The sequence below is a fragment of the Balaenoptera acutorostrata genome, chromosome 2 (assembly GCF_949987535.1).
Source record: "Balaenoptera acutorostrata chromosome 2, mBalAcu1.1, whole genome shotgun sequence".
NCBI lineage: Eukaryota > Metazoa > Chordata > Mammalia > Artiodactyla > Balaenopteridae > Balaenoptera > Balaenoptera acutorostrata.
Genome location: NC_080065.1, coordinates 85,689,613 through 85,704,504, shown reverse-complemented (window position 1 = coordinate 85,704,504; position 14,892 = coordinate 85,689,613).

Here is a 14,892-nt window from a genome sequence, read left to right as displayed (position 1 = left end):
AGAAATCTATCATATTTTGATTATCCATTCTTTTGTTGATGGATATTTATTCTTTTCCATTATTTGGAAGTTATTAAAGTTGCTCTAAAGAATCTTGCATAAATTCTTGTGCACTTGTTCATTTCTTTTAGGTAAATACCTAGGAATGAAATTTGGGTTATACAATAGGCACAGTGTTTATTAGAAATTGCCAAAAAATTTATGAAGAGGCTGTGCTTATTACACTCACACAAGCGATGTATGAGAATTCAGATAGCACTCCATCCTTATCGTTCTTTTTAATATAACTTGGAAGTTAACCATAGTTTTAATTTACATTTTCATTACAATTAATGCAGCTATCATGAGTTTTAGCATGAGTTTTTTGGCCGTGTGTGTATTTGTTCCTTGTATGAAAGGTCTGTTCAAATTATTTGCTCATTTTTTTTTTTTTAAAGAAATTCACGTTCTTTTATTTATTTATTTATGACTGTGTTGAGTCTTCGTTTCTGTGCGAGGGCTCCCTCCAGTTGCGGCAAGTGGGGACCACTCTTCATCGCGGTGCGCGGGCCTCTCACCATCGCGGCCTCTCCTGTTGCGCAGCACAGGCTCCAGACGCGCAGGCTCAGTAATTGTGGCCCACGGGCCCAGTTGCTCCGCGGCATGTGGGATCTTCCCAGACCAGGGCTCGAACCCGTGTCCCCTGCATTGGCAGGCAGACTCTCAACCACTGCGCCACCAGGGAAGCCCCTTTGCTCATGTTTTAAACTAATGTGTTTGTATTTCGTTTTATTACAGATTTGTAGGCTTTCTTTATACATTCTGAGTACAAGTTCATTGTCTGACATATGGACTCTAAATATGGTTTAACTTTTTATTTTACCAATGTTGTCTTTTAATGACAAGTTGTTTTTAATGTTAATAAAATCTAATTTTTTATGGTTAATGTTTTTACTATTTCACGTAAGACGTATTTTTAAGAGGACTTATGATTTTAGCTTTTACGTGTAGATCTATATTCTACCTGCCATCATTGTGCGCATGTGTTTGTGTCTCTGTGTGTGTGTGTGTGACTTGAGGAGGGAGATCAAAGTTCATTTATGCAATATGGCAATCCAATTGTTCCAGCAACATTTGTTGCAAAGACTTTCCTTCCTCAATAAAATTGTAGTGACACCCTTATATTGCATTGGCCTATTTTTGAACTTACTCTTGGGTTTCACAGATCTACATATCTATCCATTTACCTATCTCACACTGTCATTTCTACAGTATCTTAAAAGAGGATCATAAAATCAGTCTCTGTGATTTAAACTAGTATCCCAACTGTCTGGAAACTACAGAGCCCAGGAAAACACCCATCCACAGATCGTGACATTCAATCATCTATCCCTGCTTTTTTTCTCTCTGTCATGTGTTTGAGGATTATGCCTGGATTGTTGACAGGAGCAATATATATTAAAATATATTAATGTATATTTATCCTTTCCATTTCTTTTAAATGATCGTCTCTCTGAGCACCATCTGCTTATCTTCCTGAGGGGATGTGCTGTGCTTATTTTTTTATAACAGAAATATAAAAAGAGAGAATGGGTCAAGCTTTAAATTTAATTGCAAAAAAGAGAGAGATTTGAAGAGTTTCAAAAGTGAGGTTTAATGGACAGATATTTTCTAAATGCTTTATGTTGCTTAGGATACCATGAACCAGGATTGGAAGTACAAAAGAGAGAAGTATGCTATAGTCAAGATTAGGAGTTTCATTTTAAAACATGCCTGCAAACTGCTTGGTACTTGTCCATCAAATAGTGGAGACTAATTCTCTTCCACTTATATATAGGCCAACTTTTGTGAACCTCTGCTAATAAATAGACTTAATATTAAAGAAACTGCTTGACTTTTGATGCTAGGTTAGAAAAAGTCTGATTCTTTCTCTTGGGATGTTCTTCTTAGCAACCCAACCATCATATTGTGAGGCGACCAAGACACGTGGTGAGGCACAAGTCAGATTACCCAATAGCACTATCTTAGTTAACAACTTACAGCCAACATCAGCCAGGAGATATGTGACTGAATCAGCCTTCAGATCATGCCAGCATCCAGCTTCTAGCATCCAATAATCTCCACCTAATGCCAAGTGAGACAAAAATAAGTTGTACCCTCAAAGCCCTACCCAAATTACATATTTGTGAGCAAAAAAAAAAAGGTTTTGTTCTGAACACTAAATATTGCACTGGTTTGTCTTAAACCAATGCATAGCTAAAATAGATTTGGGTACCAGGAATGGTGCTACTCCAGTAAAACACCGAGAACAGGTTAGAGTGGCTTAAGCCCAGGTGGTGGGAGAAACTGGAAGGACATTGAGGAGAGCGTTGGTGAGAGCCTGAAGAGCCTAGAGAGACTGTTAGTGGAAGCTTGTTGGCACTTCAGGAGGGTGTTGGTGGGAGACAAAAGGAACACGAGAAAAATGTTATTGGAAGGTGGAAAGTTGAACGATATTGTCACCTTTGTTAACATGAAAAATAGAAAAAATGAACTTGATGATCTAATTAAGAATATTCCAGACAGAGTGTTAAAGTTGCCATCTGGCTTCTTCTGGTTGCTCATTTTAAAATATGAAACAAGAGAGATAGGATTTTAAAAAAAAACAAAACACAGATTTTTTTAGCATAAATGAACCAGAACTTTCAGGGTTTGACAATAAAGCCATTTGTTATCCACACACTCTGCTATTAGTAAATGACTCTGAAAAATTAAAAATATTTTCTGAGCTGAGATCAAATTCAGGGCATTGTCAGGAAAATACGGTCTCGAAGACTAAAGCCGTGACTATAAAACCCTTTGTTACAACCACAGAAATATGTATTGGTACTTCAAACAGACAACGCTTCCTCTAAACATCTTAATGTCACACCCCACTGATCCTCGTTATTAAATAATAGAAACTCTCAAAATCCTGAGGACTTCTCCTCACAACCTTACTGGAAAGCAGTGTTAAAGTAAGTAAACATGGAGGCCATTAGACTGAGGTGGTTCTAATGCCTTGGCAGCCCCAGTAAGCAAACCAAAACCTAAGCCTGAGAAGATCTGCTCAAATCCAAGAAAGTGAAAATTAAGAACAACTAATCACAGGTTTTCTCAAATAAGGCAACTGCTTAAGCTGTAATCCATCAGATAACTTCCTTGCTTTGTTCTACATCTTTTCTATAAAAATCTTTCCCCTAACTCCTGTCAGTGGAGCGCTCCTAACCACTTTCCCTTTGGTGCTTCCCAATTCAAATTCCTGTTTGGTCAAATAAACTCTTCAACATTTTAGTGTGCCTCAGTTTATATTTTAACAGTAGAGATGGACTTATCTTGATGAGATTTGTGAGTGTGGCTTTTGTCTAGTGGAACAAATACTATTAATACTCATGGAAAACCTGCAAAAACCTTAAGAGAATATATTTGCAGAAATATTGCCAGCTTGGACTAAGAGGGACAGAGGCAGAACAAAATAGAGTCTATTAGACCTTTAAACTAGTATGGGCAAAGGAACATGCTGAGAAAACTGTCCAGCTGCAAATACCAACCACTTAATGGAAAAGAAATGCGAATTCAGATAGTAGAATCAACAACCTTAAAGGTGGATCCCAGCGCCATCCAGAATCATGCCCAGGCCATAGGATGAATCCACTAATCAAGAAGTTGGCAGCATGGTCTTCGCTGGATTTCAGTTTGCTAATACGTGTGATTTTTGTGTGCCTCACTTCCTTCCCTTTTTGAGTGAGATGTCATCCTAGGCCAATATCACCATGATGTGTTATTTGTGTTGAGTGGAGGATGAATAGATAGTTTGTCTTTATAGCTCACAGGTCTTCAGGTACAGGGGAATTGTCCGGGAATGGCTATAGTGGAGGAACTGTACCTGAAAAAGACTCCTCCACATCTGGACCTAATGTAGATAATGAAATGGTGAACTTTAAGCTGAACATGATTCCATAGTATATGAGACTTTCTTAGGGTCATGGGAGAGGGAAGTGTATTTTACATGTGAGAAGAATATATATATAAGTAGTTCGCAGATTATGGTAATTAAAAAACATGTCTGCAAACTCACTGGCACTTCTTCTCATCAAAAGGTGGATTCTAATTTCCCTCCTTTTGAATATGACCTGGTCTTAATGACTTGCTTCTAATTAGTCAATGTCATGGAAATGATGATTTGTGAATTTCAAAGCTGCCTTCAAAAAGACAAAGCCACTTCTGCCTTATCCTCTCCCTCTTGGAATAAACTTTTTACTCAGCCATGAAGTTTTAAGGAAGTCATGTCAATGTGGAGAGGCCAGGTGTAGGTGCTTTGACTGGCATCCCCTCCACTTAAGTTCCCAGGCAATGGTCAGTACCAGTCACTAGTCACGTGATTCACGTCATATACCTATCTGCCATTTTGGAGAAATGGAAAGGATAGAACTTGAGAAATTGACTACATAACCAGTTATCCAAAAGAATTGTTTACATGGAAAGAAGAATATTTCAAATAAAAAGATTATTTAAAACAGCAAGGACATATTTCTCCACTACAGAGCACTGTGATGGCTTATAAAAGAGATCAGCTCAGTTCTGGAGAAAAGAAAATGTTCTTTTTCTGCATATATCTGAGTTTATTTCAGTAGAGCTGCAATCCCACTGCAGTTTTTGAATCCATATTTTGAATGTTCAATGAAGAGTCACAAATATATTTTGCAAAAATATGCATATACCTTTTGCTGTTCAAGATTTTATGGTTCATTAAACTAAAATTGTGTTATAATTATGCAACATAAATATTAAAATTATGGCTTTAGTTAAATACATATGCTCTATATTACATAAATAAGGAATCAAAGGCTAAGAACATTCATTGATCTGAAGAATATAAACAAAGTATTTAAAACACAATATTAGCATGGAAATAATCACTATCTTTTCTAATGATGTGAAGGAAATATCCAGAAGGCCATAGAGCCTGTAACACATAGGAATAAAAGTACTGAAATGGCTTCTTGTAAACCATTAGTTTGTAAGCTCTTTGATGGAAGAAAAAAAAGAAGAAAAAGAAATGGATCTTCTACTTCTTGTATATGTTAAAATACTAGTTAGTTTCTTGTTCAGTTGGAAATATGAGGCTTGCTATCTAAACAGTCTCCCTTTTTTAATATCAGTGTTTCTCCCTTTCTTTCCTGCCGTTTACGTAATTTGTAGACTCTCATTTTTTCCCGCCATTGCTGTTTTAAGCTTGTTTGGAAATAGGGCAAAATATACAAGGTAACCAGAATAACTTGTGTGGATATAATTTCAGAGGACAGTTACTTAAGAAGTTCCAAACTCCTAATGCCTTTCATTTTCTATTTTTGCTGTTATTGATTGTTAATAAAAGGATGATGGGTTTAAGTTGCACCTTGTTCTTTGAAGAAAACAGTAAGTGTATAAGTAGGAAGGAAACTTGACTGGCTTTAAAAAGGACATTCAGATTTCAGGTTATGAGGAAAATGAAAAGATTATTCTGAAGTATAAAAAATTTCATTAACCCCCAAATCTCTAGGTGCCCCCTCCCCTCAAATCCAGCTTTATGTATTTGAGGCATTTCAGAAGTACCCACTTTTCCCACATCCCTGTGTATGCAGATCTGTCATTAACTTGGGGAATGCTACTAGAATGAATTTATTTACCATTACATAGTTCTTAGGATGCACTGCATTTCAGATTCAACAAAACTGCTCAACTTAAAAGAAAGAAAAAAGCTAATTAGCAGACAGTTGTAAATGGGTTTATTTACTTCAGGACCCTTGATTTCTTCCTGTTGTTCTTTAGCTTCCCTGCACTGATTTCTACATCCATCATGTTTCATTTCTCTGAAATCAGCTTATGCACTTAATGGTCCAGACTGGGCAATCAATGTTGATTGAAATCAACCGTAAATTGATGCATGAGGTCCACCGCTACTCCAAAATACAGCTGTGTAAATCTAAGAGAAAGATAACTGTCAGCTTTTTCCTTAATTATGTATTTCTACATTTCCTTAAGCATACTGCTGTTATAATGACCCAGTAGGCACTTGAATCTAGGAAAGAATTCACTGGGAAAACAACGAAGGTTATATCTTCAAATCCCACCACTCTGACATGATGTTTGACAGAAGAATTTATCTCTGACTTGGTAGCCTCTCAGAAATGATTGAATTTTGGGGTACAAGGACAAGGTACATGCCACTGCGGTGCTTATTGAGAATATGCTGTTCCCAAGGTAAACTCAGTAGAAACAATGCCTTTTGTCTTGCTATGGAAGAAGGGTCCTATTCTCAAAATCTTCCAACCTAGTATACTTCTGATTTCAACTTGATGTTGGTTTTATGAAAGAAGGCTGACAGCAATGAGAGACAAGATTGTTTCATTTCTCTCATGATAGGTTATATATGTTTGGCTTTCAGAGTTGAAACTAGGGAACCTGCAATTGCCTTTGTTGCCCTGAATTGAGTATAAACCAACATCTCCTTCCATGAGAAGGATTCATTTGCTCTGCACCATTTTTCCGCCTCTTCTACCTTTTGCCTACATGAAATCCCTCTCTCCTTGCTACCAAAAAAAGGTCACAAAAACACTAAAGTGTAACAGTTATTTGTCTCTGTAGTTTTACTTCGGCTTCATAAAACATTGTTTTGTCTTTATGTGGCATAGTTTTAAATATATTTTGTATTTTACAGCAGTATTAAGTTTACAGCAAAAGTGAGCAGAAGATATAGCAATTTCTCTTAATACTTCCTGCCCTCACGAAAGCACAGGCTCTCCCACTATCAAAATCCCCCACCAGAGTGGTACATTTCTTACAGTTGATCAACCTACATTGACACAATGCTATAACCCCAAATCCATATTTTACATTAGAGTTCTCTCTTGGTGGTGTATATTCTATGACTTTTGAGAAATGTATAATGGCATGCATCCACCATTATACTATCATACAGAATAGTTCCACTGCATAAAAATGTTCTGTGATCCACCTGTTTTCTCCCCATCCTCCCTAATACCTGGCAGATACCTATGTTTTTGCTGTCTCAATAGTTTTGCCTTCTCCAGAATGTTGCAATCATACAGAAACCTTTTCAAATTGTCTTCTTTCACTTAGAAATATGCATTTAAGTTTTATCCATGTCCTTTCACACATAACTCATGTTGTTACTGTAACAAATTACATCTTTATACACTACTTTCACATTATCATAGATGTATAACTCTTGGTTTATGTATTTATCTTTTAAATCATGTGGAAAATAAAAAGTTACAGACCAAAAGTAAAATAATACCAGACTTCACATTTACTAAATAGTTACCTTTACAGAGTTCTTTATTTCTTCATCTGGTTGCAAGTTACTGTCTAGTATCCTTTCATTTCAGCCTGAAGGATTCTATTTAGCATTTCTTGTAGAGCAGGCCTACTTGTAAATAACTCCTTTAGCTTTCTTTCTTTCTTTTTTTTTAATCTTGAGATGTCTTAATTTATCCTTCATTTTTGAAAGATGGATTGGCCACATGCAAAACTCTTGTTTGACAAGTTCTTTTCCCCCTTTTCTTTCAACGCTTTAAAAATGCCATCTCACCTTCATCTAGCCTCCATGACTTCTGATGAGAAATCTGCTGTTTATCTTATTGAAGACTTCTTGTACCTGATCCTGCTTTCAAGATTCTCCTCTTGTTCTTGACATTCAACAATTTGATTATAATGTGCCTCAGTACTGTATGGGTTTTTTGTGTTTATCTTTTTTAAAGTCCATCGGCTTCCTGAAAGAATGGATACGTATCTCTGGTCAAATTTGGGATATTTTCAGTCCTTAATTCTTCAAATCTTCTTTCTGGCCATTATTTCTCTCCTCTTCTTTCAGGATTCTGATTCTGTTACTGTTGATTCACTGATGGTATCTCACACGTCTTAGACTCTTATTTATTATTTTCATTTTTTCTTTCTATTTCTAAGACTGGATAATTTCAAGTGACCATCTTCAAGTCACTGATTGTTTCCACTGTATGCTCAAATGTACTATTGAAACCCTCTAGTGACTTTTTCATTTCAGTTAGCAAACATTTCAACCACAGAACTTCTGTTTGGGCCTCTTTTATCATTTCTTTCTCTTTGTTGATATTTTCTATTTGTTTATACATTTTTCTCCTGGTTGCCTATATGTCCTTGTTTATGGTCTTCTTAGCTCTTTGAACATATTTAAGACAGTTGATTTTAAGTCTCTGACTAGCAATTTTAACCTGTTCTTCTTCAGGTACAGTTTCTATTACTTTCTTCTGTGGATGGGCCATACATTTTTTGCAAATTCCTATATTTTTAAACTCGACATTTGAATATTATAATATAGTGACTCTAGAAATTTCCTCTTTCCAGTGTTTGTTTTTGTTGGTTGCTATAGGCTGTTGCTGTTTCTTTGTTAAGTAACTTTCATAAAGTATTTTTTTAAAGTCTGTATTCTTTGTCACGTGTGGTCTCTGAATTATCTGTTCCTTTAGCTTGTGTTCAGATATTTTTACAGATATTTTCTTGGACTCCAAGAACCAAGAGAGAAAGAAGAACTGCAAAAAAGAAGTTTGACAGAGATTTCCTTAAATACCTGTAGCAAAAAAATGAAAAAAGGAAAGGAAAGATAAGAAAATACTCTCCCTGTCTTTGTAGACTGTCTGTTTGTTGGGACACTCCTTCAGTATTTAGCCAAGCCCTTTAAAATTCTGCCTTAATCTTCCTTTTTCTGCTTGCATTGACCCTAGACATCATCTAGAGGTGAATGCTTAGGGTATTCTCAGGACTTTTCTACACATGCATTCTGTTTTTTTCACAATAATTAAATTGCCTGTAGTAACATGATTAGCATTTTGATTGTGAATGATCTTGAACTCTGATTTTCTCTACATTAAGATTTATATTGAACAACCTAAGTATGTTTATTTTAATTAGTCAATGCTGAAACACCACCAAATATTATTTATCTTCCTTTCTATAATTTTACAGCTGTAATTCATGACTTCTCGTATTAATTATTAAACAAATATATTAATTCAGGAGAATTTCTGGATTAATAGAATTCCTAACACTCTTTGTGTACAAGAGTTGGGGCCCCAAAAGTGTTAATTATCAATATTTAAATTATATTAATTTAATTATAATACTATATTAATTATAATGCATATATTATATTAATTATACTGTAATTATACTAATTCTAATACTTAAATTATATGAATTATGCTGATGTTGGGGAAATGACTGTATCTTTGTTCAAATATATAGAATTTTATTCAAGGATAAATGTCATTTTAGTTATATAGTAGTCAATGTAATAAATGTCATGTTGACAAAGTATAGTTTAATACCACGTTTCTGAAGAGCTTAATGATCTCATATTTTCATCAAAACAAATTCAGTATACCTTTATCTTTTTTTAATCCACTTGTTCATAGTTTGAAGTTCATTTACATGGCCAATATCATGCATCTGATATACTTTTTAAAAATATTTTTCTGAATATATAAGTATTTACATATATATGTAAAAATAAATATACAAATAAATGTAACTATATTAAATACACACACTGTTCAAACTAAAACCAGTTCAAATATCTCAGTCACATTTTCTTTACAATTGTTTTACTAATTTAACATTATATGAATCAATAAAATATCATAATAATCATAAAAGCATAAAAGTTATATAGTGCCTTCAGATAAGTTAAACCGGATGAATTTGAAAAGGCGAACATAGTCATAATAGAGAGCATTTACATGATGGCATTTAAGAACAGGATTCAGAGCAAGCCAGTTGGTCTCTATGCATGTTTGGAACTGAGGTATGTAAATTCAGGAGTGGTGTAGTGGTAAAATTTGGCTAAGATCACCAAGAAGCAGAAGTCAGTGTGCAAGAAGAAAGAAAAAAGCCAAAAAGCAGAGAGAAAGTGCATCTAATATTTCTGATTACTTTCCATCTAGATTCAGTCTATCTGAGGAATGATTCGTCTCTTTCCTTGTATTCCAGAAGATACTTCTCAGTTCACCTAGTAACTCCCATGGTTTTAGTTTAAATCAGCTTTAGTATGTTTCTCTAATATGTAACCAAGAGAGTCTTAATAAGATACTATACTTTTCAAATAATAAATTATGACTGACTCTGGAAACTCTTGCTTATCTGTGGACTCTGTGATTTGACCCTCATGTTTCTAGAGCACTCTCTTCTTCCAGGAAGATTCAGCTCCTTTGAATGATCACCAGTGAGAAAACCTCAAATTTATTTCAGAACCTAAAAAGGGTTATGATCAAAAATAAAATAAGAGCAGGGCAACATGTATTTTAAGTAGCTATAGAATTGCTGATGCAGAATCAAAGGCTATTTAGTCTTTGCCATCCAGTTCAGTAATAAAATGATGAGCCAGGGGAAAAGAAAAGCTGTGGAAATATACTCTGAGTGCATATTTGCTATTCCTCTTTCAATGACTTTTATGTCATTCATAAATCAAGAAGAGTACTGTATTAGCTCAGCATCTAAAGGATACATCCTGATATATAATGTTTCAATTACATATCTTCTTGAGTTTTCTATGTCATCCCATAGGGCTACAAGATGACCAAGTAACTGCCAGGGAATTTCATAATACTGTTATTGATCACAGGATGAAAAGAAAGCAATAAAGAAAGACATCAACAATACATGGTACTAGATTACATCTTTATAGCATGGCTAATAAAGATGATTTGAAATAGCCCATTGACTTTTTCTATGCCCAGAACCCAGAGTAAATATATAATTTAATCTTGCTTTCTGAGTTGAAGGCACTTTCTTGTTTTGAGAATGACATTATTCATGTTGCTAAAGGTAAGGCCTGCCCCAGCTTTCAGTTTTAAAGCTCAGTTATTAAATTTGGCTTCAAGGTGAAATGTGGCGAGGTAAATGGGAGTGATATGAGAGATTGGAGAGGAAAGTTTGGATCTCTGGTTACAGAACTGAAAGAAATCAACATGTGGAGCCAAAGCAATATGATAGTGCCATTTAGCACATATGAGCTTCAAATTGTAACCACCACTATTTATTCCTAGTATATTTTAGAAAACTCTTTTACTTATGTTGACACCCAGGTGGCATGGTTTGTGGGGATATATGTGGAATATCCAACAGATAAATAAGTAGTTACTGGAAAAGAGCAACTTTTTTCACCTTCTTGATGAGTTTTTATTTTGAAAGAGGGATATTCAGTTTTCTCCATCAGCTATTTATTTAATGCCTGTCCAATGTAGATTTTTCTTGGTGACAGGAAACTATAAATGTCAGTCCACATGATAAAATACTTGTCTGCTATATGGAAGTACATTTTTGTCTAGTGATGTATTCTATTCTTATAAAGGCATCATGAAAGAAAGAGTATCTTACAGAAAATCATACTCAGTGCTTAAAAGGGTATTTAAAGAAATAAAAGTATCACAGGTTAGAGGAATCCTCTGAAATAAATAAGATAAAAATTTATAAGTATTCTATAAAAATAATTCAGCATATTTTTAATACTACAAAGCTTCATTTTCTTATCATGTAATCTACCTTGAGCCAACCTAAAGCATAATCATAAATAAACCCTATATGAATACAGTACACATTTGTCACAGAAGAAGTGTGACAAAGCCTAGACACTCTAGATTGCTTTGAGAGAGCAATTTATTGAGATACGAAAGATGATAGAGATTATGGACATATGAGAGCAAAATACTTTTGTTTTAGTTTGTTTGGCTTTGGGGGAGGGTCTGAATAAGAGACGATACCCCTAATTTGTATGCTGAGCTGGACAACCCCACTCTCCTTCCATGTGTTTCTCTTACTGTCTCACTACTACCACACTCACAACACTTCTGACTTGAGATGTGTGGATTTTTTCCTCACACCAGGCAATTCTGAGACATTAGCTGGCTGTCTTGCAGTTTAACCCAATCCTGACACTGTCTACTTAGAGAGAGCATCAGACCCCACAGGTTAAGGGCTTGGTCTCAGGAGACTGCCCCCCACTTCAGATGTCAACTGCAAGCTGTAGGTCCCCAGATTGCCCACAACTTCTGTCTGACTTTGCTACAGATCAGAGGTTCCCATGACCTCCTACCCCTTAGATCTGATTATCTAGAACAGCTCACAGAACTCAGGGAAGTGCTGACTTATGTTTACTAGCTTATTAAGAGATGTGATAAAAGATACAAAGGACCAGTGAGATGAAGAGATACATAGGGTGAAGTCTGGCAGGGTCCCAAGCCTGGCAGCTTCTGTCTCCATGAAGTTAGGGTGTATCACCCTCCCAGTATGTGGATATATTCAGCAACCTGGAAGCTCTCTGAATCCCATACTATTGGGATTTTTTTTTTTAATTTTATTTATTTATTTATTTATGGCTATGTTGGGTCTTCGTTTCTGTGCGAGGGCTTTCTCTAGTTGCGGCAAGCGGGGGCCACTCTTCATCGCGGTGCGCGGGCCTCTCACTGTCGCGGCCTCTCTTGTTGCGGAGCACAGGCTCCAGACACGCAGGCTCAGTAATTGTGGCCCACGGGCTTAGTTGCTCCGCGGCATGTGGGATCTTCCCAGACCAGGGCTCGAACCCGTGTCCCCTGCATTGGCAGGCAGATTCTCAACCACTGCGCCACCAGGGAAGCCCTACTATTGGGATTTTTATGGAGGATTTATCACACAGACATGATCGATCATTAACGCTATTTCTAGCGCCTCTCCTCAATCTAGAGAAAATTTCAAGCTTCTAATCATGGCTTTTGTCTTTCCGGTGACCAGCCGCCATCCCGGAGCCCACCCGGAGTCACCTCATTAGAACAAAAGGTGCTTAGTGCTCTTATCACTTAGTAATTTACGGAGGCTTCAAGGGCTCTATGCCAGAAACTGGGAGCAGAGGCCAATATATATGTATTTCTCTTTTTTTTTTTTAAAGAACGCTTATAAATTTATTTATTTATTTATTTTTGGCTGTGTTGGGTCTTCGTTTCTGTGCGAGGGCTTTCTCTAATTGTGGCAAGCGGGGGCCACTCTTCATCGCAGTGCGCGGGCCTCTCATTATCGCAGCCTCTCTTGTTGCGGAGCACAGGCTCCAGACGCGCAGGCTCAGTAGTTGTGGCTCACGGGCCCAGTTGCTCCGCGGCATGTGGGATCTTCCCAGACCAGGGCTCGAACCAGTGTCCCCTGCGTTGGCAGGCAGATTCTCAACCACTGCGCCACCAGGGAAGCCCCTGTATATTTCTTATTGTGTCACATATACCATTTTGCACATGCAAATATACTGAAGGTGGTGATGGAGGCAACAGGTAATTTGCTATTTTATAGCTTACAGTAGAATGTAAGAATATTCTTAATTTACCTAAAATATATTTTGACTTAAATTATGAACAAAATCTTAGCAATTCTTAAAATTCTAACTCGAGCCCTACCTCTGTTTGCCTGACAGCTTGACCCACAGAGACCTCCTCTTCCTTTGAATTCTACAGTACTTACTGTCCCTATTATTATTTGGTAATTGTCATAAATTGCCTTATGCTGGAAATGACCTTCATTGTGTTTTTCTTTCACTGTCCCCACTTATACAATGTGATAGAGGACTTCTGTGTAATTACATGGTTTCATATTTATACCACACCTTATACCTTGTATCTTGCACATCAAATAGTAATTGGTTTATGAATACATAAAATGCTTTTCTTCTTGTTTCATGTGGAGTTCTGGCTGGATTGATGACTCCTGAAATCCTTTTCCTCTTTAAGTTTCCAAGATATTATAATTTCACAGGAGAGCATTTGTACGTTTTGATAAATGTTATTTAATTTAATTTTCTAGAAAAGCATTTAACCTTGAAATTAGATTAAATTGTACACAAATAAATTACAAATTTTACATTTATTGTCTTGTCATATTGGATGGGAATCAACTTATGAATTTACAGGTACTCCTTCTCTGGAATAAGATATTTTAGAATACATTAATCAGATTCTGGCCCCTTAATATTAGTACAAACCATCTCCCTAATGTGACTTCCTCTGTCAGTAGTTCCATGATCTGGTAAATCTATTACATCAATTTTTAAATGTTTAGCCCTCACTCCCCTCCCCCCCACAAAAAAAAAAGAACACAGAAAAAAAGTCTCACATAGTAACCCATAGTTACTATGTGGAAAATTAACCTTTAATACACACTTATTTTAATGACAAGAGAGACAAAAAGAAAGGAAAAGAAAAAGATGGGAAGAAAGGAAAGATTGAATGAAGACTAGATTGGAGGAAGGAAGGAAGGAAAGGAGGGCTGTTAAAGGAAAAATTTATTCATGACACTTGTTAGAGGCATACTTTATTCAGGGGACTATCAGGATAGGTGTAGGGACCATTGTAATGGGGTTTGCAGTGAGGGAGAGAGATTGGGCTCAACTTTGAATACAGTAAGGAAAAGTGCGAATTTATAGCCAAGGGGCTGGGAGTGGGGTTGGAGTGTGCAGTGGATAGAAAATTAATTAAGAGGAAACATCAAGGGCAAGGGGAGGATTCTGGCAAAAGAGATAAAAAAGAATTCTTGCTGAAGGCAGGGCAGGGTGATCAACTATCATCTAGGGGGTGGTGGAGGATGAGGAATCTGGTCAGATATCAAGGGTGGTCAGATATCCAGAGTAGGGGATTCTGGCTAAACTGACATAGCAGAATTTCTGTTAATAAAACTGGGCAATAGAGGGGTGAACACAGAAGTCTAAAAGTTGAGACCTCATTGCAAAGAGCTCAGAAGAGGCTGATTAGATTCTGGTCGAGAGAATCTTTGTCACAGGAAAAAAGGAAGGAATACAAATGTAATTATGAAACTTCTTTACAAATGAGGTGTATAACCTTCCCAGATGAT